This window comes from Salarias fasciatus, chromosome 14 (assembly GCF_902148845.1).
Source record: "Salarias fasciatus chromosome 14, fSalaFa1.1, whole genome shotgun sequence".
NCBI lineage: Eukaryota > Metazoa > Chordata > Actinopteri > Blenniiformes > Blenniidae > Salarias > Salarias fasciatus.
Genome location: NC_043758.1, coordinates 1,341,553 through 1,365,770, shown reverse-complemented (window position 1 = coordinate 1,365,770; position 24,218 = coordinate 1,341,553). Strand labels below are relative to the sequence as shown.

General features: G+C 47.6%; 2 non-coding genes across 2 annotated transcripts; one reads left to right on the top strand and one right to left on the bottom strand.

The window, feature by feature from the left end:
• Positions 1–12,844: 12,844 nt before the first annotated feature.
• Positions 12,845–12,915, bottom strand: trnag-gcc (transfer RNA glycine (anticodon GCC)). The gene has a single exon. It is a non-coding gene; the product is annotated as a tRNA-Gly (tRNA).
• A 783-nt stretch (positions 12,916–13,698) lies between these two features.
• trnad-guc (transfer RNA aspartic acid (anticodon GUC)) lies at positions 13,699–13,770 on the top strand. The gene has a single exon. It is a non-coding gene; the product is annotated as a tRNA-Asp (tRNA).
• The last annotated feature ends 10,448 nt before the right edge of the window (positions 13,771–24,218 follow it).

The following is a 24,218-nucleotide window of genomic DNA, read 5'->3' as shown; positions in this document are numbered from 1 at the left end:
GCAGATCCAGTACCTGAGTGATTTATTTTGGAGACGCTGGACCAAGGAGTATTTGCTGACTTTACAAGAGAAGCAAAAGTGGTGTTGTCCAAAACGGAATATCACTGAAGGTGACATTGTCCTTATCATTGATGACACAGCCCCGAGGAATTCATGGGTTATGGGTCGAGTGATTGAAACATTGGAGGACAGTAGAGGATACGTTCGACAGGCGAAGGTGAAGACCAGCACAAGTGTTCTTCTTCGGCCTGTTTCCAAGCTCTGTATGCTGCTTGAGGCTGACATGTAGCTTTCTTTTACATGTCACAATAGAGACAGCGGTAAAGGCTGGTCTCCAACGGTGAGTCATGTTCTGGAACCTCTGACTCCATTTTCTCTTTTTTTTGTTTTTTTTTTGCACACATCCACCAAAAAGACTGTTGAAGAGTTCCTGTTGTTACTCAATTTATTCTGGATTTAAGGAGGACGAAGTTCCTATATGGACAATATGTTGTTTGTTTGAAGAAATATTACTTGTATGGCTCTAAGAACTTGTAATGAGTAATTGTTTTGTAGTTCACAGGCACAATTAGGGGCCGGGATGTTAGAGCCATTTACAATCTGTTCATTCCGTGCATTTGATTACAGTAATGAAGTTGTTTAAAATAATAATATATTTTGTAAAGAGGTTCATGATCATATTTTGTATTGTTTCGTGTGTTTATTATTTATGCTTTTAATTGCTTAGTGAAGCTCCTTTTGACGCCCTGCAGTTGGTCACGTGAGGCGCATGGTTTATTCATGTTCAGGGGCACATGCGCAGTGTCAGACAGTGAATTGGAGCAGGACGAGGAGCTACAGTTTTCTGACCGATTGGTTGCGTCAAAGTTTTTTGTTGTACTCCTTAGGTTTTGGCAGCTTTCAGTAACGGATTGTGTTATTTTTGTGGCTTTATGGTTTAATAAATGGAAATCGTTTTTATATCCGTTTTGCCCTTTTTTTCTTAATTGGAGTGGATTTTGCGCGTCAGAAACTTCGAGTCCTGCACAAGTGGCGAGGTAAAGTTTTTTTTTGTAAGATATCTCGCCACTACACTGACGTTCTGTGACCAATGAGCTGACAGAGATGGCTCGACAACACAGAATCACTCTTATCTCATTGGTCAAAAAAAGACCGTTCCTGGGAGGCTACGGCAGCTCATTGGCCAGTAGTCAGTTTGGTCACAGAGCGCATGGGAAGAAGTAAATCACAACATTAAAGCAGCGCAGCGTGGCTTCCAGAGACACGTAAGTTTGTGCCGTTTCCATATCGGATATATCATTGATTTGTGTCTGCTGCTGCAGACTGTGGTGTGTTTTCAGTTTAGAAACAGAACCTTGTTGGTTTTTTTGTTCAGAAGGTTTTTCAGTTTTGATTTTACACTTTTTTAGTTGAAAGTAAAAAAAGAACATGTTAAAATCCAGAAGAGACAGCAGCTGTTTGATGTTATTTTGCACATTTAGCAATAAATATAGAATAGAATAGGAATAGAAGACTTCATTAATCACACAGTGGAGACATTTACAGGTGTATCGGCTCATAGAACCCACAGCGGGGTGCAAAAGTAATGAATGGTGCAATAATTAACAAGTTATAGTGCAAATCATAGTAGGATTGACAATAGAAGCTCAAGACAATGAAGATCTAACTGTATGTACAACCTGAATCTTAAAAATATAACAGGAAATATATAAAATATACAATATAGACAATACAATATGCAATATATGATGCAATATATAACTATACAGTATGATATAATATGTACAATATGTTTTAGCAGAGTGAATGGATGATAAAGTGTCGCTGAATTTCTGAAAGGGGGGGTGCAGGATATAATGTCCAGAATTATTGCACATATTCTACACAGTAGAATTGTACAATCTGACAGCGGTGGGGATGAGAGACCTGTGATATCACTCGTTCCTGCTCTGAGGGTCTCAGTCGCCTCTGAAGGAGCTGCTGAGCTGCTCTACCGTCCGGTGCAGTGGCTGAGAGCTGCTGTCCATGATGGATGATAACTGTCTCACTGTAGGCCTCAAATACAAACTGATCATGAGTTATTGCAATCTTGCTACTGTAGGTGTAATGCAGTAGCCTAATGTGTTTTTATAGTCTGTAATAGGAAGAACTGTGGCAAAATGCTGTTATATATGTGTTTTTGACCCCCCAAAACCCAGTTTTTTTTCAGCTGCCCACAAGAGGCGTCCCTTATTTCAATCTCTGGGAGTTGGCAACCCTACCTCCAGGACTTTGCTCTTTGGGGTCATTTGGATTTTTGGTTTTTGAGTTCAGAGGCCTTACCCATAAAACTCTGCAGGAAAATCTGACAATAATCATGTGTGGGAACGCAACGCAAACTTCTGTCCGCAAAAAAATAATCGAGAGATAAAAAACTGTCCGCAGCACGGCTGTACGCAATTTCCAAGTAATGGATCCCAATCCTGCGCCAGAACATGACGGTGGTTGATCCCACCCACAATCCCACCCCAACTCCACCCCTTGGCACCATATATGTGGCTACAGGTGAACGTTGCTCCAATTCACTGACACTTCGATACACCACAGTTGCCAGTCAGGTGGATTATGGGACATTTATTGCACAGTCACCAGTCCTCTTTCTGCAACACAGCACATGGCACAGCAATGGTTTGTGATTAGCAGCACGCAGTCTCGGGACAATCACAATGGCGTCGTCGTCCTCTGTGCATCCCAACATTACAAAATAAAACACACAATCTTTTTATAAAACACAGGCATGAATGAAACATGGAAACAAAACAAACTGAGTCCATAAACTATGTGTGACCGTATAGTGTACATTTTCTTTACAAAAACAGGCCTATCTTCTTCTTCTTCCAATAAATGACATGGGAAATTTTCCTGATATTGACCAGGAATCAAGTGAAGAACTATCAGTGAGCTTTTCTACTGAAGAAATAGAACTCAGATCATATACACAGTAAAACTTCTGCAAAGTAACACAACATAATACCAACTTTCAAAGTACATGACATACATAAACACATTACCTGCAACACAGCACATGGCACAGCAATGGTTTGTTAGCAGCACACAGTCTCGGGACAATCTGATCAACATATGAAACACGAGTTAGCATCTGAGCTAGTTTAGCATTTATTAACAATCTCTAGAAAACGTTCTACAACAGAACAACCCACAACATGGCAAAGTGTCAGCACAAAACAGTCAGGAACCCAATACACAGCAGAGCATAACATAATACAGTCTGAAACACTTTAAAACTTTATAATTATCCCGGACCATGCTAAAAGACGTCTTACCGCAATGGCGTCGTCGTCGTCCTCTGTGCAGCTGACACAACAACCGCTGCACCACTAGATGGCAGTGTTGCACCTTTTTGCCATAATTTACAACACACCATTCTCACACCGTTACATACGGGTATGCAAATGAATTCATGAGTGAAATGCGCTGCAGCACATAGGCTCATAACTCCAATGTGTCATAGTCACAGCAGACAATTCATTCAATTCAGAAGCGCCAACTACAGTCATTGCAAACAGCTCGGACTCCGTCAGATATGGCAAAATAGCAAACATTTTTTGTGTCAATTTGCCATTTAATTGAGAACAATTTGAAGTGTGTATCATGAGAAGAATTATTATGTCAAGTGACAGTCGGTATTTGTAGAGCAGAGACAAACACAATGTAGGTGTTTTCATGACGTGATGTGTCTGATTGCTCCCTTTGAACTGTTTATTTTGTGTTTATTTTAGAAGATGTAGAAAGGTGAGGGTTCAGGATGGAAACATTCCAAACTGAATGTGACTTCCTCAAAGTGTCTCCCCTCGTTGTTTCCTTCTCCTTTGTCGTCTCCACGTAGTGTTTCTGAATCGTGCGGTCGGTCCTGCACGGCAGCTGTTTTGTTTGCAGTGAGAACCGCAAAGTCCTGCGCATTTGTTCCCTGCTGTAGATTTTTATAAGCACCAGCTTTGGCGCAGAGGAGCCGCTGTGCACAGTTTGTGGCTTGTTTTCTGCGCAGCGAGCTTTATAGGTAAGGCCCCTGAACCGTTCTCGCTCCACCTGCAGTGCTGACTGGTGCCGTAGGTCCTCTGAGCCAAACACTTTATTCACCGTCTGGACTGAATCACATGTTAAATAAAGCCTAGTTTTAAGTGAAAACACAAAACTCTTCACATGAATGCGGCGCTCGGAATCAGTGGACGTGCAAATTTTTTACAGAGGCTCCCAAGACAGAACTTTCAAAAATGCACGGTCTCCATGGAAACAGGAACACGTTTCCATGGAGAGAGAGGAAAACAACCATTTTCTAAACTAACTCTGGAGTGTGAACGTGTTTGATGAAGTTTGACGAAGTAAAGTAAAGTAAAGTTTGATGAAGTAAAACACTCTGGGCTCCGATCAGCCGCTACGAAGTCTTAGATAAGTGTTTAGTTTAGTTTAGTTTACTTTAGTTTAGTCTATTGATGCATGATTCCGTGGACCTTCCGTGCATCTTTAGCTGACCACACAGTAAAAGAGGCAGCTTTAGCCTTCATGGCTGATTTCCAGCTGGGGTCCCCGGCCGGTTGACGATACGCATCCCAAAAAAAAATAGCAGTTGTAATTTTAAATACAGGGGATAAAGAATTAGAATTCTAGTTCCAACAGGCCTCAGCACAAGGAAAAAAGAGACACACGGCAAGTAATCCGAGGCTATCAGGACAGATCAGACGGGAGAGACAGAATGGGAAAAGACAGAGGACAGGAAGAGGAATCACAGGTCCAGGCAACGCAACAACAAGACATCAAATGAAGGCAACAACAACCATGTCTGCCTACCATTAATTTAATGCCTTGCTTCTGGTGCTGCCCCACCTCCTGGTCCTGGTCCTGGTCTTGCGCTCCACAGCTGTTCTGCACATGCTCAGTAGATCCCCAGCTGTGACCAGATGTTCGATCGGGTCGACCTTGTATCAGCTCAGCTCTCTTATCGGCTGAAGTCTTGAACCCAGATGTTCGTCCTTGTTTCACCCTCCTGAGGAGCGCAGACTCCGCCTGACAGGCTGTCTGATCTGAATTTTGATTTGGAATTTCTGTATCTTGATAAAGTTGTATTTTTTTCTCCTCCCTCTGTTCCTCGGTGAACTGAGTTTGATGTATTGATCTTCTGATGGAGCGCTCGCTTCTGCCCGGCCGGCCGTGATTTGAATGCAGCTGATTCAGTTTCCTCCTTCTTCAGAGTTCTGCACAAACCTTCAAGTGCAGACGAGATGTGACGCCGGCTCAGAAATGGAGGGAAAAGAACTTTCTCTTTGCTCAGAATATGAATTTGACTCTTGACGCCTTGACTTGATGTTTGAGTCCATCACAAGCTTTTTTAATCAGCATTCTCTGCTGAAGACATGAGGTGTGTGTCGGATTCACACTGATCTGAACCCAGAAAATCAACTTTGTTTCATCATTCCGCTCCATATGGCTCCTTCTGTACATATTTGATTTTTTTCCTCAGAGAGTGAGCATGCTTGGAATTTTCTGAATGTTTTTCTTATTTTTTAATGAGATTTGGAAAATGTATGTTTTTAGTCTGACTGAATCCTTTCCAGACTACTGAGGGTCAGAAAGGGCAACTTCTCCTTAATTAAGAGTTGAAATCATTGTACAATAACACGACGACTCTGTGTTGGATTCCAAACAAACCGAGGCTGCTGGAAATATTCCTGCTGGCAGAAGAAACCCAGATGAGGGAGTGCAGAAGGTTTCTGTGATCAGTTCCACTTCACCTCAGAGATTCTTCTGCTCGTTCTCAGTGGGAGGACGGTCAGAAGCGTGGTCACACAGCCAGGTCTTCACACGGACAGATATTTCTCGCTCCTTCGTTTTGAAAATTACATCCCTCCCACTAGAACATCTTCAAACGTTTTCTCATTTACACAAACCTGCGTAAGAACCAGGTGAGCAGCTGCTGTGAGCATGCCAGGCCTGCAGGGGACAGTGTGAGGAGGAGCCGTTAACGTTAACCTCCGTCCGCAAACAGAAAGATGGAGTCTTCTACCAGAGATGGGCTGTTCTGGTGACTTGTAGCTTCGCTCATTGAAATAGTTTCTGTTTAAATGCCAAACTTTTCTGAATCCAACGTTTTTCACTTGAAACGTGGTGAAAACTCTTCGCCTCACGAGAAATGATGCCACATCAACACGCCACAGTCTGAAATCTCTCCTGGATGAATGCGAGGTTTTACATCCTGGACGATCTGTTCTGACTTCATTTCACATTTCCTTCATACAGGCTCACCTTCCCGCCCCAGCTGGTCAAATCTGGCACCATCGCCTTCGTCTGTGGACTCAGTGCGTCTGTGTGAAAGGAGAATCAGATATTTATATTCAAGAAGGACTTATAGTTAGAGGAATCTTCAGTCGAGTTATTTCCAGAACATTTTTGATTAAAACTCTGAAACTTTCCTGCATTTGAAAAAGATTCACGAGCTTTCATCTCTTCTCTATTTTCAGCTTTAATGAAAACATGAAGTCACTGACAGGTCTGAACTGCTCTAATTCCCCAGAAGAAATGCAGAAGAAAAGAGGTGTTTATGACTGTTGTCTCAAATTCTCATAAAAAATAACTGAAAAAAAAAAAAAAAAACTTGTTAAGGTGAAAAGAAACACTGCAGTGCATTTTTCTTCACATTTTTAAAAACTAAACCCGATAAATGCACACAATGAACGTCTGAAGGGGCGCATGTACATGAAGAGAGATAAATAAGAGAGGAGTGAGAGAACAGTGAAGGGATTCAGCCGATCAGAGGAAGTGTTCATTTCCGGTCTGTCCAGAGCCGGAGGCTCTCATTACAGCAGAGCAGCCAAAGATTAGCAGATAACAGAAGATCCACCAAACCTCTGAAATGGATTTTCTCTCCAAACAGCAGGAGGTTTTAAAGAAGAGGACAGAGGAGAATCTCCCTCTGCAGTCTGGAGTAATCCCAGCTTGAAGGTTTTGTTTGAATCACTTCAGTCTGAAGAGGTTTTATCAGGAGTTAAAGGTCACGAGACCTTCGGAGGCGACGGGATCAGAGGAGACGTGTCTTCATGTGACGAACCGAGACGAACCCAGATGGACCGAGGCGAACCATCTTCACCGCAGGAAATGTTTCCAAAATGTTGAAATCGTTCCAGAGATCCAGACTGTCGTTCTGCACCTCGGAGAGGAGACGGAACTTGTCTTCAGTAAAGAACGGCAGATAACCATTCTATTCAGCGCCATCATGTGTTTCCACTGAAAACGGAACTTTGTGGAACTTTTTTATGTTTCTGAATCAACGCTGAGAACGAAAACACTCGAGTCGAAGAAGACTTTCACCGTCAGCGTCCAGAAATTACTCCGACTCTCAGATCGTCGCTTACAGCACAACATTTTCCAGAGAAAATGCTAACAGTTCTGTGGAGCAGTTTCCATGACAACGGTACACCGAGTCACTGACGGTGCAACTGTTTGAGTTCCCTAGTGGAACTTTTAGAAAAACTGTGACTCCGAGTGTGTCTCTCAGTCCTTGTTTCAGCCTCAACGACGAATTCAGAGCAAGAGAGAGATGACAGGTTGAACACACACACACACACACACACACACACACACACACACACACAGAGCGGGGCGTCCTCAGGTCGTCCTGATGACCATCGTCCGTCTTTCTCCTCTGAGGTCTGCTGGAGCTGCTAGCAGATCAGCTCCTGCGGATCGGACTTCCTGCGCTGCGTGGCGGCGTTGTGCCGACCCAGCAGAAGTCCTTGACGGCTGCAGGAGGCGGAGGAAGGATCGCCGCGCCGCGGCGTGTTGTAATTAAAGCAAACCTGCGAGAAGTGGAAAGCTCTCAGAACTCCGGGTTCAGAGCTCGAAGCTTCCAGCAGAGCTGAACCGGAGCCCTGAAGACCGGCCGGGTTCACGAAACGCCACAGAGGCAGCGCCGGGACCAGGAAGTGGAAGTTCCTGATCCGCTCCGCTTCCTTCACAGGCGTCTGTAACGTTCGTCCGCCGTGGCGGGAGGAGTGTAGTTCTAACAGATGAGCCGACACGCCGCGCCGATTAGCGCTCACGGCTTTGATGTGGAGCGGCCGCTGCATCTTTCACGTCTCCTCTGAATCTCAATCACATCCTGTTTTCCTTTCAGGCCGGCCCCGAGGCAGGTGCTCAATAGCTCTGATGAATTATGAATCGACAGGAGCGCAGTCGATAGCGCGATGAGCCATCAGCAGGTTTATCGGACGCGGCGTTCAGAGGTAATAACTCGCTGACTGACGGCATCGCCTGCAGCGGCGCGGCGCGCCGGAGCTCCCCCGGCGGCGGCGCCGGCCTCTTCGCTTCGTCTCCAGCTCCCCAAAGCGCCGAACGCCGGTGTGTGAAGCTCCAGCCCACAGCGCTGCTGTTTGCCATCCGACCAGGAGCCCAGAAACACGCCAGTGCTTCAACACACCGCTCCCACAGAGGCCGTCGGGGCTAACGGTTCCAGTCCTCCTGCCTTCATTTCAACGTATCAACGGCAGAAAATTCAACGGCGTTTGAGGCCGGGACTGGTGGCTGTTTGGTCTCCGTGACGACGGAGGTTTCTACACAACCACAGAAGAAGAAAGAACGTCAGGAGAATAAAGAAAAGTCAGAAATCGAGAGAGAAGCCAGGAAGAATAAAGACGGACATTTCCAGGTGATAAAGGTCAGAGGTGGACATGCTGTCCAGAGGTCAGACGTCCCTCTGTTGTCCAAACGCCTGGTTCCTCCCCACCGTCCACATCCAGCCAGGTTTCCGCTCGGTCCCGGACCGCGGCCCGGTCTGACTCACCTCTAATCCACCTGACGAGGCGCCGCTGGCCCCGGATCAGAGAACCGCCGCGTTTGCATGACAGAGGCTTCAGAACATCAAACGGCGGGCCGAGCGAGCCGCTGCCCGTTTTGTCACGGCCCAAATGTAATTTGTCCCGTGGCGTCCGACGTCCGGCGTCCGGCGCCCGGCGCGGCGCCGGGGCTTCAAACGGGGGGAAGCCGGGCGCCGGCGTGGCAGCAGAACAAAGAGCGCAGGAGAGAGTCTGAACATCATCCCCAGAAAATGAGATGGAGGCAGAGAGGCGGAGCTTTCATGTTTTATACATGTGAGAGTCGGCCGCTCGGCACACACACACACACACACACACACACACACACACACACAGACCGGCCGGCGCCAGCGCAGGTCCGAGAGCATCCAGCGCCACTGGCAGCGCTCGCCACCACCGGGTTTCAGCACCAGCAACATCACATACGACTTCGACTCAAACTCAACAACAACAACAACAACAACAACTACACAATGTGAGAGGAGCGCCGTCAGAGTTCACTCACTGGCAGACCTCTCATCCTCTGAGCTTCGTCCGGTTCGTGAGAGACACGCCGAGCTGGGCGAAACCTGAATTGGGGCTCGAACTGGTTTTGAGGAACCGGTTTTATTTACACGGCGGTGAGGACTTCACTGCCTCGCGCCTGAGAGACGGACCCGTCCCTCGTCTCGCTGCCGCCACACACCCGGGTCTGCGCGCAGCGTTGAACATGCATGTTGCAGCTGTTGCCTCATGGGGAGGAGCAGCGGACCCTCTGCTGACTCTCTGACACCATGTGATGCAGAACAGAAACACAGTGAATGAGGAGGGGGCGTGGTCGCTCCACAGTGACCCCATTCTGTCTCAAAGTGGATATTTATGTATATATCAGAGATATGACCATGATCAACCCCACTGCTACGTATTGATCTGGACTGTTTACTTCTCTGCTCTCCTGCTCATTAAAAAGTCTCTTTATGAGTCTTCTCTTCTGTTCAGGCAAGCCGATTGTTTTTTAAGTGTTTTCTCATCTTTGTCAGAAACGTCTGTTTTGAAAAGCGTCATTACCTGAACAGGAGAAACCAGAAGACTTCAGGAAAAACAAAACCATGTGAACCCTTACCGACGACCCTGCTGCTCAGACACACTCTGAGAGGATTCATGTGGATAAACAGCTGAAGCACCACAGACTCCCCGCCCTCATCAGGGTCCTGAACTGTGGCTGGCAGGTGTTTTCCTGGAGGCCTCAGTCAGTCTGAAGCTCGTCAGCAGAGAGAGAGTCCAGAGACGCTCAGACAAGACCAGCCAGACGGCTTCTGACGGTTTCCTCCTGAGACGTGTTGAATGAAGCTTTTTCCTGGAGTGGTTTCCTCTTTCCAGACTGGACGGACATCAGCGGGGCTGAGTGGCTGGAAGGCTGTGTGTGTGTGTGTGTGTGTGTGTGTGTGTGTGTGTGTGCGTGCGCAGAAGTTCTCCCTCTGTCCAGGATCGTGCTTGAGGTCAGCTGGTGTCTCTGAGCGTCCTGCCGGTGTGACTGAGAGTGTGTGTGACTGAGAGTGTGTGTGACAGTCCGTCTCTCTCTCTCTGTCCGGTGACGGGCGTCCAGGCACCACCTCCCCTCACACCCCGTCAGCTGGGATCAGCTCAGAAACACCTGGCGCAGCAGAGAAGACGACCAGAGCAACATTCAGGGTTCAGGAAACTCAGTTCAGCTTCTAGAACCTCTTCAGGCCTCCAGTCCGACTTGTTCCGGCTCCACTCGACCTCCGTGACCTGCGCCGGGTCAAACGTTTCCAGGTCTTCAGAGTCCGGAGCTGCTCGCTGCTCTGAGCTCCTCTGAGGTCAACAAAGCCTGGCTACACAGGGTCGGTTCCACTGCAGAGACGATGCAGGACACACACACACACACACCCACCCACACACACACACACACACACACACACACACACACACACACACACACACACACACACACACACACTCTCTGCAGCACACGCATCGTTATGGAGAAGACACACACTGTTTTAATCCAGGTTTAAGGAATCGTGTTCCAAAGACAATAAAGAGAAGCAGCCGGAGGGCAGGCCGAGGCTCCTGGATGTTTGAACAGAACAAACTGCTGTTTCATCGCTCAGTCCGCCCGGTAACAGAGCAAACGGAGCCATCTGATAGGATGTAAATAATGCAGAGGAACGGATTATCTCCGTTTTACGAGGGGAGCTGCAGAACAGACGCCGGCCGGCGGAGAGATGTTGACTGATGAGATCACATCTGCACGTTTCCATCACCGCACGGCACAACAGGGATGCTGCTTCGCTAAAGCATCCATCACCTCCACCCCCTCCACCTCCCTCATCACCTCCATCACCTCCACCCCCCTCCAGCACCTCCACCTCCCTCATCACCTTCGCCTCCCTCCATCACCTTCACTTCCCTCCATTACCTCCATCACCTCCACCTCCGTCACCTTCGCCCCCCTCCACCACCTCCATCATCTCCACCTCCACCACCTCCACCTCCCTCCATCACCTCCGCCCCCTCCATCACCTCCACCCCCTCCATCACCTCCACCTCCCTCCATCACCTCCGCCCCCTCCATCACCTCCGCCCCCTCCATCACCTCCACCCCCTCCATCACCTCCATCATCTCCACCTCCATCACCTCCACCCCCTCCATCACCCCGCCTCCCCTCGCCTCCGTCCGCTGCTGAAGCCTCACCGGCAGCTGAAGCCTCCACAGTGTCAGACGGGAGGAGGAAGGAGGCGCTGCTGGTCCAGGAGGACCCTGGTCCCTCTGTGAACCGGCGGCTTCGGGCTCCAGCCGGAGGAAACGTGACGGTGTGACTCTCACCGTGAGACCAGCGTTTCAGGAAGCAGAGGAGCTGCAGGGAGACAGGAAGTCTCTTCCTTCACTCCACCAACATGAACGTGACGAGGCAGGAAACGCCGTGGCGCTTTGACCTTTCATCTCCGGAGGTTTCATCCTCTAAACTTCGACTTCTTCATGTTCACAAGCAGCAGAGCAGGTTTAGTTCTCTTCTTACAGAGAAATAATAGATGTTAAACTTTAATCCCCTTTTTCAACAGCAGGCTGACTACTCAGTGTTCAGTGTTTGTGCTGTTTCCATGGAAACAGACGTCATTTTCATAGTGTTTCAGTGTGAATGTGACACTTTTCTGAGGGGAAAATGCAGAAATGATGAGTTTTCACTGGAGCTGTGAACTTTACCGTGGTTCTGCAGACTCAGTCGGAAACATCAGCCTCATTTCTGTGGCTCCTGGTTCTCCTTCGAAGTTTGTTGACGGCTGCAATTCAGTGTTTGACAAAAATGAAGCTGTACAGTTTGAAAATGGATAATTTGGTACATTTTGAGCGAATATGAACACAACTGACCTTTTGCTAAAGCCACACCCCCCGAGTTACTGTTACTAAAGCCACACCCCCTGAGTTTCTGTTGTTAAGGAAAGCAGTTGTTGTTGTGTGTTTATCAGTCAGAGAGAGAGGAGCGTCGACTTTTAGCAGATTTACAACTTTATCTCAAAGACCAGGACTGCCAGAGAATGAAGTACTGGAACCAGGAAGTTGTGACTGACTACATGAACCAGGACATGGTGACAGACTACCAGAAAAATGAAGTAGTGATGGACTCCTGGAACCAGGAAGTTGTGACAAGCTACCAGAAGCAAGTGGCCACAGGCCGCAGGAACCAGGAACCACCAAGTAATGACGGACTGCCACAAGCAGGAAGTGGTGACCAACGACTGAATTAAGCATTAAGCAGAGACAGACTACTAGAACCAGGAAGGTACTTACCAGTTGTACTTTTCTTCAGAATGAAAACTGTTGACGACAGGACAATAACTGCACTCTGCATATTCCTCTTTCAGTTTGACCAGCAGATGTAGACTCTGCTTTTCATCCTGGGCATGACTGCCTTGTCATTGAAGACCTGGATCACTCAGGAACTTCAACAGGTCCAGCTGAGGCAGATTAAAATCCCTGCTGCATTGGCCGGGAATCGAGCCCGGGCCTCCCGCGTGGCAGGCGAGAATTCTACCACTGAACCACCAATGCCAGTATGCGGACAAAATTTCACCATGAGAAGACATCTGGTCCAACCGCAGTGACCTCTGAGCCCCTGCCCCCAACACCGTGACCATAAAGGCCCGTCCATGCTTCACATGTCCGCGTGGGTGCGCGTTGCGCATTGGTCCGCGTGACGTAAAAATCGTCATGAATTCCTGTCCGCGAGGGTCCGCGCGGACCGATCCGCGGACGTCCGCGCAGCAGCCAGAAATTGAGACCGCGTTGCGCATTGCGCGCAGGTCGCGGAAGAGTGCGCCTGCGCCAGAGCGCCATAGCAAACAAAACATGACGGTAAACGTGAAAGTAGACGGAGCTCCAGCCTGATGGCTCCACTTTTAAAGACACCGAAAGAGTGAAAAACTCGTGGAAAGAGAGAGAGACTGTCTGGAGGGAGGAGAAGGTCTGCAGACAGAAGTGAAAAAGTAACTAATCGCTCCGGGATTCAGAAACAGAAAAAAAAGGCTAAATAAACTTTAATACTTAATGATAATGTACTGACAATGTATGTGCTTAATTTTCTCTAAATAATCCGTAATAAGGAGCAGATGAACAGTCTGTAGAGCCGGAAAAGCTTCTCGAGGCTGCGTGGATCACCGCGCCTGCATGAGACGCGCACAGCTGAGCTCAAAATGTAGCATGGGAGAAAGCGCGTCCGCATCGGTGGTGCGCGCACCTTCCAAAGCGGACGCGGAAACGCGTACATGTGAAGCATGGACGGGCCTTAACTCCTCCGGTCACGCCGGTTGGACTCAGCGGACAGCAAGGCACCTCTCCTCGTTAGTATAGTGGTGAGTATCCCCGCCTGTCACGCGGGAGACCGGGGTTCAATTCCCCGACGGGGAGTGTCTTTCTTATCACCCACCAACGTTGGCCTTCTTGCTGTCCCTCACTGGATTTCCATGGTGTTTTCTGTGCCTCTGACACCTTGGGCTCACACCCTTGTGTTCTTCTAAGAGCTTTCCATTGTTCTCCACATGATTTACAGCCATACAAAGCTATTAATAACATTAATTAACATTATTATTATTATTGATCTAACATTAAGAAACCTCACGACTGTCTTTCGGCCGTTGCCAGATGCTAATTAACAAATGTCTTCTTTAGGAACTCTGCTAAGACACAAATGACAGTCATTGCACCAACCACAGTCTCCAGCTTGGCAGGAGAACATTTATCACTGAAACACCAAACGCCTGACTCAGACTCAGACTCAGACCCAGACTCAGACCCAGACTCCCTGAATCAAACACAAAAACATGCAGGTTTACTGCAGAGGAGGAAGAGACGAGCTACACAACCAGGAAGCCCTGATGGGCTCATGAGTTCATGAGGCCTCATTTGTCCATCGCTCTGGACCAGGTGATCGCTTCACTTGTTGGTCCTGAAGGCTCCAGATATTCTGTCATCTCTCAGGAGCTGCCTGGCCTGGAGCAGGTTCCCAACGTTCTCGAGGAGCATTCTGACCAGCCACAGTGTGGACAGGGAGTCTGTGCTATTGAGGACTGAGGTAGGAGACACATCAGGAGGTTTCATCTGGACAAACGATTTCAGGCTCTTCCTGAGGACACAGTGGCAGTGCCCTCTTGTGGACACAGCTGCAAACAGCACCTTTGTGGATTCAGAAGGATCGGTCCGCTGGGAGCAGATTCTGTGGGATCTGAGGAGTTGAGATTTGGCTCATCCAGCAAAGGTGTGGCTTGGATGAAAACCGGCTTTATACAAGAGGGTGTGGGTGTTGGCAGGCTCAAAGAAAACTCGAATATCCCATCAGAGAGTGTGTGGAGAGATTTTCCATTTGGATGTGGGTGTTGTGACTGTCCAAGAAGACTTTAAAACCCTGCTCTGAATGGCACCACACTCCCCAGATGTCTGCAGGGCCCAGGTCTCCCAGTCAGTCGTTAACATGTTGGTGGGTGCGGGGGGCAAACTCCTTCTTCATTGCCATTCCTTTCACCTGCAGGCAAAAGTCACCACTGAGCTGAAAGAAATCTCTGGTCAGGTTCATCTCCACCAGCTTCAACAGTCATTGGCCAGGTCTGGTCTTATCTAGGTAAATCATCTCATCATCATATATAATTAGATTAGGGTTAGGGTTAGAGTAACCCTAACTCTAGGATTATGCAATCATGTAACAAGCCTGGATTACATCAACCATCAACTGGGATGGAGTGACAGACTTCAGGAACCAGGAAGGAGTGACCTTCCACCGACAGCTGTCACCCACAACTTGGCTCAGTACCAACTATGAAGCACAGGACACGGACAAGAAAAGCTGTTGACAGCAGCCAGTCACTTCAATGGAAACAGACACGCTCCCCGTTGGGGAATCGAACCCCGGTCTGCACGGCGGCCGCATGTGGCTCAGCTGAACTCCCTTAACTTCCCCCATTCATTTTCAATGCGAGTGTCTTTCAGTACAGATTCAATACTCGTTTTGACCACTAGAGCAAAAATGGGGGCGCTGTTTCGCTCCTTTCTCAGAGTTAAACCCGACAAGCGGCAGGAGAAGTTTACCTCTGAGTGTCGTTGATCCTTTTTTGAGCAGTGTGCAGTGGAGCGGTGGACCCACAGTAGGCACGTTTACACAAGCCCCGTATAATCGGCCTATATGTGGAGCAGATTGTAAATGTGTCATGTAAACACCGAGTGGATCTGCTTCACTCGGAGCCGATTGTAGGAGGTGGTCTACACCGATCGACAATCCGCTCCGTGTCTCATATAAACGCCGCCGGACATCGGAGCAGATTAAACAGGGGAGTTTTTGTTCTGCATGCGTTCCCTCGTACGTAGTGACGCGACGACATGCGCAGTAAACGGGAAGCAGGACAGTCAAAAACAAGCAGAGGAACTCGACGGTGGTGAAAAACACTTTTTTAATAAAAAAAAACCCAGACAGAAAAAACACTGCAGAAGTGAGATGGAAGCAAACAGCGAGTTGTTCAAAGAGCTCCGTAGCAGATTACAAGCGATCGCCCCGCTGGTGTTATGGATTAACTGGTTCCTGTGTTAACGAATGACAGCGGAGGTCTGTGTAAACACATGCTGATAACATCAGTTGTTAAAGTAAGACTCACAAAAGACTTTAAACGTATACACTCACTGTAACTGTTGATAACCGACGTTCGTTAGAATGACTACAGGTGTCAGTCTGTTGGTCACAAGTTAACACAGTCACCAGTTAATTCGAAACATCGGCATGGAGCAGAGCTCACACCGAGACGTGGCGCTCGGCGGTGGTGCTCCGGCCAGGGGAGCAGCCGCTCCTTCAGCAGAGTATCATGGAGATGTTGGGACATTATTTGAGCAGATATCAGCAGATAAAACTCTGCTCGGCGCTGAGGACTGCTGCTGCAGAGAGGAAGACCTGGAAGATCCTCCAGAGACTCTGTCCTCACGTCACAGGATGCTGTATAATCCGCTTCACCAGGGTCCTTGTAAACGAGGATTCATCGTGGATCGCTTTGTATGCCGTACATGAATACACTCGCTTTTAATACGATTGTTTACAATCGGATTAAAAAAAACACCATGTAAACTGGGCCACTGCTGAAATAAGAAACGATCGGAGCTCTACGACGATCAGGAGGAGGGAGGAGGTCATGACCTCCACCTCTGCTGCAGCCAGCACCGCCTCCTGCTCTCCACTGCTGGGTCCGTTCGCTCTGTGGGGCCCTCATCCTCCACAGGAGCATTAGCATTAGCATTAGCTTAGCTCGCTAGGTGCCTCAATGCTAATGAAGTTAGACTCCATCTCCAGGCCCTCGCAGAACGACCACGGTGAGCTGGATGGCTGCAGGAAGCTACTGAAACGCTGCTGAGACCTGCGAGCCGGAGATTCACTCCGTCCAGGTCTGGAGGAACGTTTGACCCTAAACCGCTACACAGCTGAGTCAGTCAGCGTGAGCAGGAAGTGTCGCCCTTCAGGAACATGCTCCGGAGCTGTGTGTCGCTCACAGGATGCTTCGGATTTCTGTTTCCACTCTGTTGTTCTCTATCTTTTAATTCTCAGTGAGATTGCGCCGCTTTCAGACTTTTTTGTTTTTATCTGCTCTGCTCTTTGTTCTTTATCTGTCTCCTTCACTTTCTCTTTGCTGGATTTTGTTTCTCTTCGCGCCGCCTCTTTGTGAAACTTTCTATCTTCACTTATTCATCCTTTCTCCCCTTCAAGCCTCAGGATAAAAACCATATCAAGTGGGTTTTTTGGTGTGTTTTTTTAAAGTTTTTGCGGGCATTCCTCTGAGGCTTTTATGACGTGAAGAGACCCAGTTAAACAAGGACCAGATTCAAGTTTAAATAAATGAGAGAAAATAACCAAACCGTCAGGCTGGAATGAGAGAAAGGAGCTGAAAATGGAAATTAAACAGTAAATATGCAGCTGCTGCAAACAGCATGTGACATCTGAGGGACATTAAAGTTTAATCCCCTTTTTTTAGTGTAAGAAAAAACAATGAAAACAAAATTCAGTTAAATTAATCATTTCTCTTGGAAATGGGATCACGAGAAAATCTTTAATGTTGAGTGAATTTTACCAGACCCAGTCTGACTTCAGCCAAAATGTTAGTGTTCTCTTTTCAAAGGACCGACAGACACAGCCTGTGCAGTTTAAAGTCCATCCATCATTCATCCATCATAAGAAGTTTCTTTTTTAAATTTTAGCTGATCTAAAGCTCAGAGCTTTTGCTCCTATTATACCTCCAGTAGTGTGAATACAGCAAACTACAGGGATCAATAAAGTAATATAAACTCAAATTAACCTCAAATTGATTTTTTGTACTGTGATAACTGCAGGACCAGGGGGGAATAAAACATGCTCACAAGAGGAAAACATTCAATGACACCAAACTCAGGACCAAGCATGGTTTAAACCACGTGGAATAAAGTGAGAGCAGCTCAGCAGCCGACACAAACTATGGATTCATACTGGAGGTAAAAAGCAAATGAAGTCACAGAGGCTCATATGCACGTATGTGTTGGAGAAGGGTTGATTGATAACCTTCTTTTGATTGGCTCCAATAGTCGGAACGACCCTGAACTGGAGTCAGACCCAGATGGACGTAGAAACACCCTCCTGCCCTCCTGCTTCGGTGCACCACCTGTTCTTTATGCAGGTGCTCAACTTCCTCTCTCTCATTCTTCGTCTCTCCATTCGTCAGAGCCGTTTATTCAATCAGTGTCTCTCCCGACGCTTTGTAAATGAAACTGAACGCACTAACGCCTCTCATTAAAAAGGCTTTTGACAGAACCACTAATGCACGCTGCGGCTCGGCTGAAATCTGCTTTAAAGGCTGTTTTAAAGCTGCGTTGCTCGATCGTGACGAACCTATCAGTGACAAGCACTTTGTTTTCAGGAGTCCGGGTCAGACTTTCCAAAAATCAAACTTGTTTGGAGCCACGAGACAGGATGCCATTGCACACACACACACACACACACACACACACACACACACACAGATGGCCGGTTTGTGTGAATTCAGTTTCCAGTTAATTGATGTGAACTGCAGGGACGAAGCAGGAGCAGCAGCCCTCAGAGTCTGAAGTCACAGACCATAAAGCTGAATCAATACTCCTCCAGCGGATCCTCCAGGACCTCAGTAGAACCCATCACTACGACCTTGGTGAAGGTCGCGCTGACTTAAGTTTGGTGTTCCCAAAAAAACGGCGGTGAGAGGAACTGAAGACGAGATGCAGACCAGGGAGGGAGGGAGGGAGGGGGAAAGCCTGACTCATGGTGAATGAGGTGATTTATGAGGGGACTCAGGAGCAGCACTCTTTTCAGTCAGCCGGCTCATTCTGTCCAACCTCCCAAACCCAATTATGTCTGAAAAGCCTTTAATGTCCCGTCTTACGCGGCGGCCGGCGGCGTCATTCAGCTCATTGTGCCGCGGCTCGGAGACGCCGGCTATCAGTGTCCCGGCCAGGTGGAAATGTCCTGCCGCCCCGAGCGTCAGAGAAAAGCCACGGTGTGATAAATGAGCGGCGGTTATACAGTTCCTCCACGTCCAGAACGACACGGGAGCGGAGGAAACAGCCACAGTCAGCTGTTTGATAAGCCCAGGGCCGTCTGCTGTTCAGCCTGGAGAGGTCAGAACCCCAACGCCGTCCCCGAAGTGATTTATCAAGCGCCGGCCGCAGACTCACCGGAAGCTCTGCTTTCCAATGAGAAGCCAGGACAGGAGACGATTAACACCTGAAGTGTTGGACGGGCAGAAGAAGAGATTCCACCGACGCTTCAGTCACAGGCGACGCTGAAATGTATCCAGACCCACATCAGATCCCGGGTTCAGCTCATGTTCTCAAGAGACCGTCGGACACTTTAGCTAAGTTTTCGATTTTCCAAAAGTGCCCCAACTCCCGTCATCATGGAAACAAGGTAAAAATGCATCTTTTTGAATTTTCTGGTTCCATCTGTATGTAGACAGCAAAAACCAAAAACAACCGGCAGGAAAACTACTCCCTTTTTCAAAACGCCGCCATGTTAAAGCCAGACTCCTCTGAAACTGAGGAGCTTTCACTGAAACATCATGAAAACTGGGCTTTACATAGTAAGAAACATTTCAAAATTTTAAAATATCAAAGTTCTATGGAATTTTTCACTGGTTTTCTAAGATGAAAAGTGAAACTGATCATGAAGAGACAACGTGGAGGAAGCAGGAAATGCTTTCACTGAATCCTCTGTCATCGTTTAGCTTGGTTTCTTGTGTTGATTTGAGATCCTGATTCTCTCTCTCTTTGGTTTCAGCTCCTTGTCGGCCCTGCTGGTGGCTGATTGTTCCCTGATGTGTTTCAGCTGTGTGTGTGTGTGTGTGTGTATGTGTGTGTGTGTGTGTGTGAGAGAGAGAGAGTGTGTGATCGTCTGCACCTGGTGGCTGAGTTTTCTCCTGGCTGTCTTCAGAGTGTCCTGCTCGCTGGTCTTCGTTCCTCTCCAGCTCCCCGGCCTTCACCTCCTGCGACTCCAGGACTTCGCTGTTTGGGGTCATTTGGATTTTCGGTTGTTGAGTTCGAAATAGTTCCTGTTCCACCATGTCTGACGTCCTGAATCCTCCGAGCCGAACAGCAGGATAAACAGAGGAGCGAACCAGATGTTAAAGGAGCCGTCAGTGTTCAAGACTGTAAAGATCGACCAATAGATCCAAACATGTAATAAAATCTCATGTAAAGTGGGTTTACGCTGAAAACATCCTGCATATTTTAACATCACCTCGTTAAATAAATCTCTGCCGGGCCTTTAGTTCTGCCGCCTGTCATTCCAGTGTGTTATTTCCTGAACCATCATGTGCAGCAGGTCTGTTTGGTTAAATCAATCCATCACGTTGTACATTTTATTTATTTTTCCCAGCATTCTATTGTTAACCACTTGTCTAATCTATTGTCCGTTTAGAGGAAAATGTTCACAAATCTCTGAATATAGTAAGTTACACCATGACAGGACTGAAGACTCCATGAGCAAAATGTCCAGAAGTCGCAGACACATCTCGATGTTTGAAAGAGGAGTTTCAAGCGAAAATGCATCAGTTTTACGTTTTTGTTTAAAAAATTTCAACATTTTCAGAACTACGTCCGTTTTCACCAAAATGGCAGAAATGGCGAAGGTCATTTCTCTGAGTGGTTGTGATCTTTCACTCCGACATTCTGTTGGCTCAAAGAATGAACTTTGAGAAACTGCTCAAACAAAGTGCTCACAGTTTGATGTTTGAACCTTTTCGTTTATGAGGGAGTCAAAAAGTTTCCTGGAGTATTTTGTAGATATTCATCCGTGTCTCATAAAACATGATCTCCACAGCTCTTCAGAATTATTCTCCGAAGTGTCGAGACTTCCTGGATGTCAGTGATCTCCCCTCCAACACATCTTAATGATTATTATACACTGTCCGAAAATCCTGTGAGCGTCTTTGGCAGAAACGTTATGAAATTCCTGTCGTTGTAAAAGGGGTCAAACCAAAGACTTTGATTTCCTGACAGCGATGGGAGCTGAAAGAATTCTCTCAAACAGACTTTATTCATGCGTCTGGCAGGAATGTGCAGAAGGGCCATAAAGAGGAGGCTGGGAGCGGATTTACAGTCCCCGCAGATCGCTGCTCCATAACTCCCCGCCTCGCCCTCCACCCTCCACCGCTTGTTTTGCATACAATGACTGAATATTTTAAGAGCAACACCTGTTCGCCTGTTAATTCATGCAGTTATTCTGTCTGCAGCAGGAAGAACGACTCCGCTTTGAAACAGACGCGCTGAAATAGAAGGAAGGACGAGAAATCTGAGTATCTGGCAGAAACAGGCTGAAACCAGAAACCAGCTGCTCTGATGCATCCAGCCATCATCCATCCATCCATCCATACATCCATCCATCCATCCATCCATCCATCCATCCAGCCATCATTTTCCACCTGTCCATCATCCATCCATTAATCCATCCATCCATCCATCCATCGACCCATCCATCCATACATCAAATGTCAAATCCATCCATCCCTTTATCCATCCATCATCCATCCATCCACTCACCCACCCACCAATCCATCCATCCATCTATCTTTCATCCAACGCAGAGCAACGGATACACAGTGTGTGTTTCCTCTGCTCAGCCATCATACCAGGAAGGGGACGGCGAGGCATTAAACCGCCTGGTCAGAGAGCGTGAGACGGTGATGGCTCAGGACGGCAGTGGGGGACGAGACGCGACGCCTTCAGAGGAACATGGAGGGAAGAGGCTGGAAAACCACCACCCAGTTTCCAAAGTTTCAAATAACATAAAAAAGTTCGGTCTTCCTCGTGTCTTGGACCCGGCGCTCAGCCCGGCCGGCCGGACCGGAGCCACTTCAGGGCCGCTTTCAGCCCCCGGGTCGTATGTTTCAGATAATGAGGTGACCAAACCACAGGGCGCTTCGGAGAGGCTGCCGATCCGGTTTAATCCAGATCTAAATGACTGGCTGACCCCATGCCAGCATTTCAGCCGGTGAGTCCGGGAAGGAAGCGTCGGTCGCTGTGATTTGACTCCGTTAGAAAGCGAACCTGGAGCAGAAGTCGTTCCCACAAAGCTGCAGATTTCTCAGGAGCTGAGTGAAGGACGCGCTCGTCACGCAAACATCCCATAAACAGCCTCTGCAGGCAGCTTACCGCCGCGCTACAAATGCTCTCTTTTTCACCTTTTCCATTTCCAGGCGACGTGTTAGTGAGAAGAACGGCGCCGGGAGACCTGAGCCTGATTCCATCGGCTTTGTTTACAGCCTTGTTTACCTGCTGCAGCCCGACTCGTCAGCCCAGTCCCGCTGAATCATGGACGCCATCATGTTCACCCGTAGATCACTGAGGGCTGCGGCGCCAATACATCCAGCTTCTGTCTCGGTTTCCACGGCAACAGCTTCAGGAAAACAGCTGAACTTTTGGAGTGTTTTAAGAGCCTGTTTCATGTTGGTGCTCCGGTGCACGCCTGAAGGGTGAGAGTTAGGGTTACGGTTCAGATTAGGCGTTACAGGGTTTAGGGTTTAGGGTTTAGGTTAAGTTAAGGTTTCCTCTTCAGGTTAAAATGATGACATTTTCTGTGAATCCCAACATCGGACAAACCGTCCTGCTCGCATGGTTCAAACATGGACGACAGCAGAAAACAGAAAGAAGAAAGAGACCAGATATTTACACCAACAGAATGATAAGGAATAATAAATTACTGCAAAAAATTCCACAAAATATGTACGGAGAGCAGGTGAAACTTTCTGAGGGGAAAATTAAACACGATCTGTTTTCAGGTAAAATGTCGTCTAATCCTGATGTCAAAGGTCATGTTATTGTTAATATCTCCTGTTGGTGCTCAGTGCATCCTCTTCCTCCCTCTCTAACCCCACCCCCACCCCCGCTACACCCCCCAGGTCCAGTACTGCAGTGATAACCAGTCTCTCTCTCTCTCTCTCTCTCTCTCTCTCTCTCTCTCTCTCTCTCTCTCTCTCTCTCTCTCTCTCTCTCTCTCTCTCTCTCTCGTGTTACAGTGTCTGGATTCTGCAGATATCTTATCTGAGGAAGACACACACACTGGTAGGAAACACATGGCTTTCCCTCGCTGCTGTATCATGTTCGAGACAGAGTGTGGATTCCAGCGAACGCAGCAGGTCGGGCTTCGCTCAGCGGGGTCTGGACCCCCGGGTCAGCAGGTCCCACGGCGCTGAGCGGCGGAATCCGGAACTCCAGCAAACAGACGGAAGAAACTCTGCTTCGGGTCAGTTCAGCTCCAGGTGGACCTGCGGAGGAATCTGGGACGAAGCGACGTCTTCTCCAAGCTTCACAGCCTCAGCTGATCAGCAGGTGATGAAAGAAGCTGTTGATTCACTGAAATGGAAAAACAGCAGGTTCCTGTTGTCTCGTCTCCGCCCCTCACCTCCGTCTGACCTCCGTCACTCCGCTGCTCGTCTTTCATCATCCTCCTCTCTCCGTCGTCTTTTCACATTTCAGTTCCAGAAACCCTCTTCCCGTCTGCTCTCCCTCCGTTTCCTCCCCTCCCCTCCTCTTTTCATCACCCGTTTTTAAATTTACATCTGATCGGATTAATTTTCACATCCATCCTTCTCTCTCTCTCCATCCTCCTTCACCTCTCACACCTTCAGGTTATTTCTGAAACATGTGACTGTCTCACCACCAACAATTCATTTCTCAATGTAGAAAGCCCTACGAAAAACAATTTCAAGTTAATTTAACACGTTCTAATTGAAATTAATATCTCTAAGCAGCTACAAAAGCTCAGTGTTCCGTCTCTTTTTCCTCTCTGGTTCAGTTATTCAGTTTTTCTCTGAATCATCTCATGTGAAGAGACGAAACGAGAGAAAAACTCTTTCACGTGACCCTCTGATGAAACGTAATAAAACTGACGTAACGGACCGAAACTGCCAGAAATCAAATAAATACTGACATAAAGTCAGTGTCTGAATGCTAGTTGATTGGCCAATAGGTGAGAGGCTGACCCCGAACTAAGTCTGAAGCCCCGCCCCCTCATTTACATACCGTGGCAGGAATGGAAAAGGAGACGCATAAATTAATTACAAAATAGAGGAAGAAAATGCAACACTGGCAATAATGCAGACATAAAAATGACTTTGAATAAAAAAATGTCAACAAATAAATAAAATTCTTGATGAGAATAAAATACAGAAATACAGAAAATGTAAAAGTAAAATAATACAGAGATCAATAACGGCATAAAAATCCACGAAGAAAAAAATGATTACATGAAAAAAGTTATCTGAAATGAAATAAGAATGTTTTAGTCACATATTATAGGCTTTTACATGAAAACAATTCTGTTGTATAATTTA